Source organism: Lactuca virosa, chromosome 4 (assembly GCF_052849685.1).
Source record: "Lactuca virosa cultivar CGN04683 chromosome 4, Lactuca_virosa_CGN04683_v6, whole genome shotgun sequence".
In the NCBI taxonomy this organism is placed as follows: domain Eukaryota; kingdom Viridiplantae; phylum Streptophyta; class Magnoliopsida; order Asterales; family Asteraceae; genus Lactuca; species Lactuca virosa.
Window position 1 is genome coordinate 506,902,276 of NC_136429.1, and position 9,437 is coordinate 506,911,712.

Below are 9,437 nucleotides of genomic sequence, written 5' to 3' on the forward strand. Positions count from 1 at the left end.
ATCACATAACCGCATATAGCACATAAATCTCATAGCATACAAGACCTTCTGGTCACACATAAGTACCCTTCCAGGTACAGTATAGCGATAAGACTCACCTCGTATGATGTCTAGTAACTCACGTGCTCGATATCCCTGAATCTCGAAATAACGACCTAGCCCCGCCTAATCACATAAAGTAATTATTTCAAATCATTAACGGCTCTCAAGGCTAAATTAATTCCTTTCCACAATCCCATAGAAGGGTAAAATACCATTTTACCCCTCCCCGACCTAAAAGTCCAAACGTTGACCAAAACCCTAAAAGTCAACGAAAGTCAACAGGGGTAGTACGCGGCGTGTACCAGCTCTTGTACGCTTGGCGTACTCCGGCGATCCAGAATCGGGGTCTCAGACCCTTACGCTGCGCGTACTGAGATTTACGCCCAGCGTAAGTCTCAGTTTCATGCATTCATGGATTATGGTCTTAAATGGTTAAGACATAAACTCAAACTCCAGATCTGACTTCTCTAAGACCACTTAATCCATAAAGTCGAGACCTGTAAGCCTTTGCATGGCTGTAAGGGTCCTTAATCACTTTAACACCTTTCCCTCTTCCTCATAAGGTCTAGATCTCATGCATGGCTCAATATTCACGTCCAAGATTGGATTTTTATGAACCTACAACTCATTTTACTCTAAAATATAGCAGATCTAGGCTTGTGGAGACCATTTGCTCATAAAGTCTCCACCTTGGGACCAAAAACCCTAAAAATTGGTCCAAGAAACACAAATCACAAATGACAAGGAAGGCTTTGAGCTTTTTACCTCAGGAAGAAGCTCCAACCTCTGTAGAACTCAGATCTACTCTTGACCACCAACTTCTAGCTCCTAAAATGGCCTCCTCTTCTCTTTCACCACCTTGAAATGGCACTTTAAAGCTTAGAACACACACACAAGCTAGGAACGAAGGGTAACTCTCTATTAGTGTTTCACTCTCTGAAATGATGGCTGAGGATAAGGCCTTAACATTCCTTTTATAGTTCACAAGCCACAATTTAGGGTTTGCATCTAGGCTAGTTACGCCCGGCGTAACCTTGGGTACGCCCAGCGTACCTAGGCGAGTCCGTGTCCAAATTAAGCGCATAAGTACGCGCAGCGTACTCTTCAGTACGCCCAGCGTACTTATTTGCTTTAATATTTCCTTTAAGGGGCCAAACTTGACAACTTGGAAAAGGAGAAGGGTATAAGAGATGCACCTGAATTTCGGGATGTTACACATCCCTAAACACAAACTTGAATGTACTAGGCTTAGAACACTCAAACAGACCATGAACAATGCTAAAAGATAGCAGAAACAAGTCTGACTGTGATTGAATTTGAAAGACTGTACAAGATAGAAATTTCGTGTTGTAACATTATCCCCCCGTTAGAGAATCTCGTCCCAAAATTAGAGTTTAAGCAAATAAGCAATTACAAATAAATAAGCAAAAAGATGAGGATATTTTAGTTTCATTTGATCCTCGTGCTCCCAAGTGAATTCAGGTCCCCGCTTGGCATTCCAGCGAACCTTCACTATAGAAATATGACTTTGCTTCGTTTGCTTGACCTCTCGGTCCGTGATCTCTAATGGTTCTTCCACGAAGTTGAGGCTCTCGTCGATCTCGATTTCGTCGAGTGGGATTCCAAGAGTCTCGTCGGACAGACACTTTTTCAAGTTCGAGATGTGGAAAACATGATGTATGTTACTTAGTTCTTGAGGTAGTCGGAGTTTGTAAGCTACTGGACCGATTCTAGCAAGAATCTCGAATGGTCCTATGTACATTGGATTCAGTTTGTCATGCTTTCCAAAGCGTATCATGCCTTTCTAGGGTGAGAACGTTAACATGACATGGTCACCGACCTAGAATTCCAAAGGTTTTCTTCTTTTGTCAGTGTAGCTTTTCTATCTATCTCTGGAAGCTTTAAGTTGCTCCCGGATTTGTAAAATTTTCTCCGTAGTTTCACGAATGATTTCCAGACCAGTGAGAGTACCGTCAGGAACTTGACTTCTAGCTAGCTGCGTGTCACCCACTTTAGCCCAGCACAGAGGTGATCTGCACTTGCGGCCATAGAGAGCTTCGAAAGGAGCAGCCTTTATGCTGGTGTGATAACTATTGTTGTAAGAGAATTCGACAAGGGCTAAATGAGTATCCCATGCCTTACCAAAGTCTATCACGTAAGCTCGTAACATATCTTCTAAAGTTTGAATCGTCCTCTCACTTTGTCCGTCAGTTTGTGGATGGTAGGCTGTACTCATGTCCAGCCTAGTTCCTAAAGATTTTTGTAAAGACTGCCAGAAATGAGAAGTGAATCTACTATCTCGGTCAGAAATAATTGATATTGGCATACCATGCAGTCTAACGATTTCCTTGAGGTAAGTTCTTGTTAGCATCTCCATCTTGTCGGTCTCTTTGATTGGTAAGAAGTGTGCAGATTTGGTTAATCTATCGACGATTACCCAAATAGTATCATAACCACCCGTTGTCTTGGGTAACTTGGTTATGAAATCCATTGTAATCCGCTCCCACTTCCATTCAGGGATTTCAGGTTGTTGCAATAAACCTGAAGGTTACTGGTATTCTACCTTGACTTTGGCACAAGTAAGGCACTTTCCCACAAAGGTAGCAATTTCAGCCTTCATGTTTGGGCACCAATATAGTTTCTTGAGGTCCGGGTACATTTTGTCTGAACCTGGATGAATGGAGTATCGGGTTTTGTGTGCTTCATTCATAACCACGTCTTTGTAACCACCAAACTTTGGTGTCCAGATCCGGTTCATGAAACAATAGACTCCATCATCCCTGACTCTGAAGTTTTTACCCATTCCTCTCAAGGTTTCACCTGCCACATTTTCAGGTTTTAAGGAGTCGAATTGAGCCTCTCTGATCTGTGTGGACAGATGTGAATGGATTGTCATCGTCAACGACTTTACTCGGCGTCCCGAGTATTCTTTTCTGCTAAGGGCGTCAGCTACTATGTTAGCTTTACCAGGGTGATAAAGAATCTCACAATCATAGTCGTTCAGTAGCTCCACCCATCATCGTTGTCTCATGTTCAGCTCTTTCTGATCGAAGATATGCTGGAGACTTTTCTGGTCCGTGAATACTATGCATTTTGTGCCATATAAGTAATGTCTCCAGATCTTCAGAGCAAATACCACTGCTCCTAGTTCAAGGTCATGTGTTGTATAGTTGACTTCATGCGTCTTTAGCTGTCTTGAGGCATATGATATAACCTTTCCTCTTTGCATAAGAACACATCCAAGCCATTGATTATAAAAATCACAGTATACTACGAAATCCTCTGTCCCTTCAGAAAGAGACAGGATCAGTGCACTACACAAAGCTCGTTTCAGCGTTTGGAACATTGTTTCTTGTTTTTCTCCCCAGCTAAAAGTTACACCCTTTTTCGTCAGGGTGGTAAGAGGCTTAGGGATACGAGAAAAATTCTGGATGAATCTGCGATAATAGCCAGCAAGACCTAAGAATTGACGGATTTCTGTAGGTGTTTTGGGTGCTGACCAGTTTTCAATTGCTTTTATTTTGGAAGAGTCGACGTGTATTCCTTCTGAACTGACCACGTGACCTAGGAAATCAACCTTCCTGATCCAAAATTCACACATTGAAAACTTTGCATAGAGTTTCTCTGATCTAATAGTTTGTAATACTTGAAGAAGATGTTGGCCATGTTCCTCTGCACTTCTAGAGTATATAAGGATGTCGTCAATGAAGACTATGAAGAATTTGTCCAAGAATGGACGACACACTCTGTTCATTAGATCAATGAACACAGCAGGTGCATTCGTCAATCCGAATGGCATCACTACAAACTCGTAATGACCATAACGAGTTCAAAACGCGGTTTTGGGAATGTCATCCTCCAAAATCCGTAACTGGTGATACCCGGATCTTAAGTCTATTTTTGAGAAGTAGCTCGCACCTTGAAGTTGGTCGAACAGATCGTCAATGCGAGGTAGAGGGTATCGATTCTTAATGGTAAGTTTATTCAACTCGCGATAGTCTATGCACATACGGAATGATCCATCCTTCTTCTTCACGAACAAAACTGGTGCTCCCTAGGGTGAGAAGCTTGGTCTTATGAAACCTTTGTTAAGTAGTTCGTGAAGTTGGCTGGATAATTCCTGCATTTCAGAAGGTGCAAGACGATAGGGGGATTTGGCTACAGGGGTAGCCCCAGGGATTAAGTCGATTCTGAATTCGACTTGTCGTTCGGGAGGCACTCCTGGAAGATGATCGGGAAAAATGTCGGGAAAGTTGCAAACCTCAGGAATGCTAGCGATGTCTTTCACTTCTTTCTTTTTGTCTACCACGCGAGCTAAGAAAGCACAATACTCTTTGCGAAGGTACTTCTGTGCCTTGATGCAAGAAATGATCTGGAGGTTCGTTCCGAGTTTGTCGCCGTAAATAACAAGAGTTTCATTAGTTGGCAAGTTCAGACGAATGGCTCTTTCATAGCATAGGATGTCAGCATGGTTAGGACACAACCAATCCATACCTATTATGATTTCGAAACTTTTGATAGAGACCGGCATAAGGTCTATTGGGAAATAAAAGTTATTCAAGGTAAGAGTACATCCTATGTATATATCGTTGGTGGATTCGGATTTCCCGTTAGCCATTTTGACTGTGAATGTTTCTTTTAGTGGTTGGGAGTTTTGATTTAGCAAATGTTTGAAATTATGGCTTACAAAGCTCTTCTCAGCACCACACTTAAATAGAATTCATGCATAACTGTTGTTGAGAAGAAACGTACCCGTGACCACTGCAGGGTCTGCTACTGCTTCTTCATGACCCAAAGTCAATATTCTCCCAACTCCACCGGCATTTCCAGCTTTTGGACAATCTCTCTTGAAATGCCCCACATCCCCACATTGGTAGCATGCTTGACCTACTCCAACAGTAGGTACTTGGTTAAGCAGTTGGGTGGTGATCTACAGAATCGGGCAGTATTCCATTTACTGTTGCAGTTACGACACTGCATTTCCCGACAATTTCCATTATGGTGAAAATTGCACTTGATGCACTTGGGGAGATTACCAGCATAAGGCTTAGCTGGTGCAGGGTTAGCAGGAACATCAGCAGGTACAGTAGCAACATTGACTGCAACTAACTGTTGCTTCTTTGAGGATTCCTGTGAGGACTTGCCCTTCCTCTTGTTCCAGCCTTTGTTGTTGTTGTTGTTGTTGTTGTTGTTGTTGTTGTTGTTGTTTCCTTTCGGCTGTTCTGGTGCAGCAACCACTGAGTTTTGACGGGCTCCGTGGTCAATAAGAGATTGTGCCAGCTCTTTGGCATTGTCAAAGGTAACAAGCCTCGAAGCTAAGACACTTGACTGAATTTGGGGCGACAGCCCCCAAATATATCTCTCAATCTTTTTGCTCTCCAGAGCAACCATATCTGGGCAAAGAATTGCCAGATCACAGAATCTACTAGTATAGGTTGATATGTCAGAAGCAACCATTGTAAGACCCTAGAGCGCTTGCTCAAGTTTCTGAATTTCCCCTCGCGGACAGTATTCCCGCATTAGGATGGCTTTTAAGTTCTCCCAGCTTATCGAGTTATCCACTACCAGAGTCAGTGACTTAACATTGCCATTCCACCACGTTAAAGCTCTATCCGAAAAGGTACAAGCAGCGGATTTGACTTTGCTGCTCTCTGGATAGGAGCAGATTTTGAAAATTGCTTCTGTCTTCTCTATCCACTGCCTTAATGCCATAACTCCTCCAGTCCCATTAAAGGTCCTGTGTTTGGCATTCGAAAAATCTTTATAAATTCACTCTCGCGAGTGCCCATAACTCTCGCCCTGGTTAGAAGGATGTGCACCAACTCCCGACCCACTAGCACCAGGAGTATTGATATGAGACATGGCAGTAGCTACAGCCGCCGTGACTGCCGCTTGGAACATAGCAGCGTCGAACTGAGGAGGTGGTGGCGGAGGTGGCGCCGGTGCTTCATTAACAGTGTTACGTCTTGGATTTCTACAAGGAGGCATTTTTTTCTATAAAAGTTAAAAGATACAAATATGGTAAGATATCAAGAGTGAATATGAATATTGATATCTCTGAACTAAAACATATCGTTCAACATGAATCTTGTAATGAATTGGAAATAGAAGTCTACGACAAGTACAACTTGTAACAGGATGATATGAAATTGAATGGTTATTTTTCAAAGAGTATGAAAATGCATGTCGATTAAATTGGCATATTGAATACATAAAGTCTGGAAAACTTGACCCTAAACAGGTCTACAATATACCAAATTCTGGGAAAAACATCGACATCATATTGACCTACCGAAAATAACATTTTCGCGGTCGTACTGAAGAACATGAAAAATAACGCTAGAACCTATCTGTAGACTTAAACTATAACCAAAAGAGTAAATAGGAAACGAGTAGAGCATCTCCTACTGGCAACGGGTATCACTTGGACGAAACCTCAGCTCAGCCAGCTGACGCTCCACAGCAAGTAAATGTATTTCATACACTGTCAGGCGTGCTCGAAGTTCTATGACTTCAGCTCGAGTTACAGCTAACTCTTGCAGTAAGGCTTCATTGTCTCTCATTGCTCTGTCACGAGCATCTTCAAAACGACGAATGCGGACTGTATTAACTCCTGCATTGGCATCAACTTCCATGATTCGGTTGATGGCTGTCCTACCCTGTATTTCATTTCGAGCAACCCTGCAGACCAGAATTCACAGGACTATGTCTGCTGAGCCTCCTTCGCTCAGGTTGTAGAAGCTTCTGTCTCCGTTGTATGGCATAGGTTGACCCTGCTCTTGACTCCATGGTTACAAGCTTTCCGCCCACAGAGGAGTCGGGCCTTGAAAAGCCGGACGAGGGTTTTGGATTTTGGGCAACTGGTGGTGGATTATAGGCTTCTGATCCGGAATCATTGTCTTCAGGAAAGTTTTCTGCAAAATCATCATCTAAGGAAATTTCGTGATTTTCTTCTGGCTCTGCATCTTGTCCTTGACCGAGGAAGTGCGGGTCTCCGCGTAAGTGAAATCCAGCCATTGTTATCTAAGCGAGAATATGGATAAGAGATATAGAATATAGTTAGTAACGATAGATTAAGGATACAAGTTTCTACGAGAGAGACTTACAGTTAACAAGCAATGTATTCTTTATGACTTATTCTACGTATTACTACAACTATAAAGTGTATACTAATTATATATAACTTGAGTATAATCCACCTTTAATTAAATGACCCGGCTCTAAATCCACAACCAAACAAGGAACATGAAATGAAGCTACATCACATATTATAATTCTATATAACTTTAATTATATATAACTGTAATATACCCTTAACATTTATAGTTCTACCCTCAATTGTTCTATTGTTTTCAGATGTTTGTTATTAGTATATAGTGCCTAAAATACCCCTATAGTATTTTAATCTTTATGTTCTGTTCTAGAGTTCTTCTGAATATGTATGGTTGGTAAGTATTAGACATGTCGCAACACGAATATCACTCCCAAACACATATTGGTCATATCTCAAATTAATATAGTTGATCAGGCTATATTAATCACAGATATGATTACATAACTGCCCAGGTTTGACTGTAATGTCCAACATCCAAATACTTTTAAGTTCTTATGACTGTGATACTATACTTGTAGGTATGAGTGTTAGTATACTTCTTGTAAAATACTTAAATTTTTAAAAAGTATACTTGTAGTCAGAGCTCTTAGCCCCAAATGTATTTATAGTTTGTATATCTTTTATGGATTGATATACTGAGTTCACTATAATCAATGCTCTAATACCAATCTGTCACACCCCCAAACCAGACGGTGGAAAAATCCGGGAGTGGAGGACTTCATTTGTAGTATCACAACACATGCATTATAGTAATCAGAGTACAAACAACCACTGTATTTAAAAAGTATAAGTATTTACATTTGTTTCATCATAGTATACAGAAACCAAATAGTTATACAAAAGAAGAAGACAAGACACAAATAGCTCCATCTTCTCAAAAGCTCGGGGAGTACCTGTCTACTAGTTCCCTAAGAATACAAGTAATTTGAAAAGAGAGTATCAACATAAAGTTGAGTGAGTGCATAAGTATTTATGTTTGAAATAATGTTTTCTGTTTCTTGAATATGTAAACTGTTCTAGAAAATCCTATATTTTCTGCTGTATATGAAAAATAGTTTTATTTACATAAAACTGTTCTATTTGTAAATCAATGTTCTGTATTTATAATCCTTTTGTAAACTTGTATCTGAGAGTGTGCCTGATTTCATCAACTGTTATTGTAAACTGTAATGTAATACTGTAAACTGTAACTTGTAAACTAGTACTTTGAAAATGTACTTATGTTTAGTTAATTATACACTAACGTATTGTTAATATCTTTTATATGAGTTATTATAACAATACTGACTAGATGGCCTGACCCAACGCTATGAATGCACTGAAAAATGTTGTTAACAATTGTCACTCACAGGCGTGTATGCCTGACTGTAGCTAGCATTCTGAGTGCGGGGTTGTCAATCCCAATATAGATCTATACACACATTGTTTCGATCCCCGGCTGGAGATTCTGTTTATAATGTCAAGTCTTTACTATATTGTTTAAATGAATTAAACAACCTGTATCAATTGACTCATAAAAAGCATATGAACGTTACATGTATAATAGTTATGAAAACCCAATCATTCTGAAATAAACGATTGATAGTATGTTCTTGAATTAGTATTCTTAACATGTATCTGAAAGATGTATACCCTTGAATAGTTTTGAATCAAACCTTTGTTCTTGTAAAACAATGTACTTTAGTATACTGGAATTGTGAATTAATGTTCTGTGAATCATAAATTATACCTATTATAATTTATATGTATTTCTTATTTGATAAGGAGTATTCATGAATGCAACCCCTTGCTCAACATGTTACAATGGGTAATTGAACTTAAGCAAATAAGCAATTACAAATAACTAAGCAAAAAGATGAGGATATTTCAGTTTCATTTGATCCTCGCGCTCCCAAGTGAATTCAGGCCCCCGCTTGGAATTCTAGCGAACGTTCACTATAGGAATACGACTTTGCTTCATTTTCTTGACCTCTCTGTCCATGATCTCTACTGGTTCTTCCAAGAAGTTGAGGCTCTCGTCGATCTCGATTTCGTCGAGTGGGATTACAAGAGTCTCGTCGGACAGACACTTTTTCAAGTTCGAGACGTGGAAAACAAGATGTATGTTACTTAGTTCTTGAGGTAGTCGGAGTTTGTAAGCTACTGGACCGATTCTAGCAAGAATCTCGAATGGTCCTATGTACCTTGGATTCAGTTTGTCACGCTTTCCAAAGCGTATCATGCCTTTCCAGGGTGAGACCTTTAACATGACACGGTCACCGACCTGGAATTCCAAAGGTTT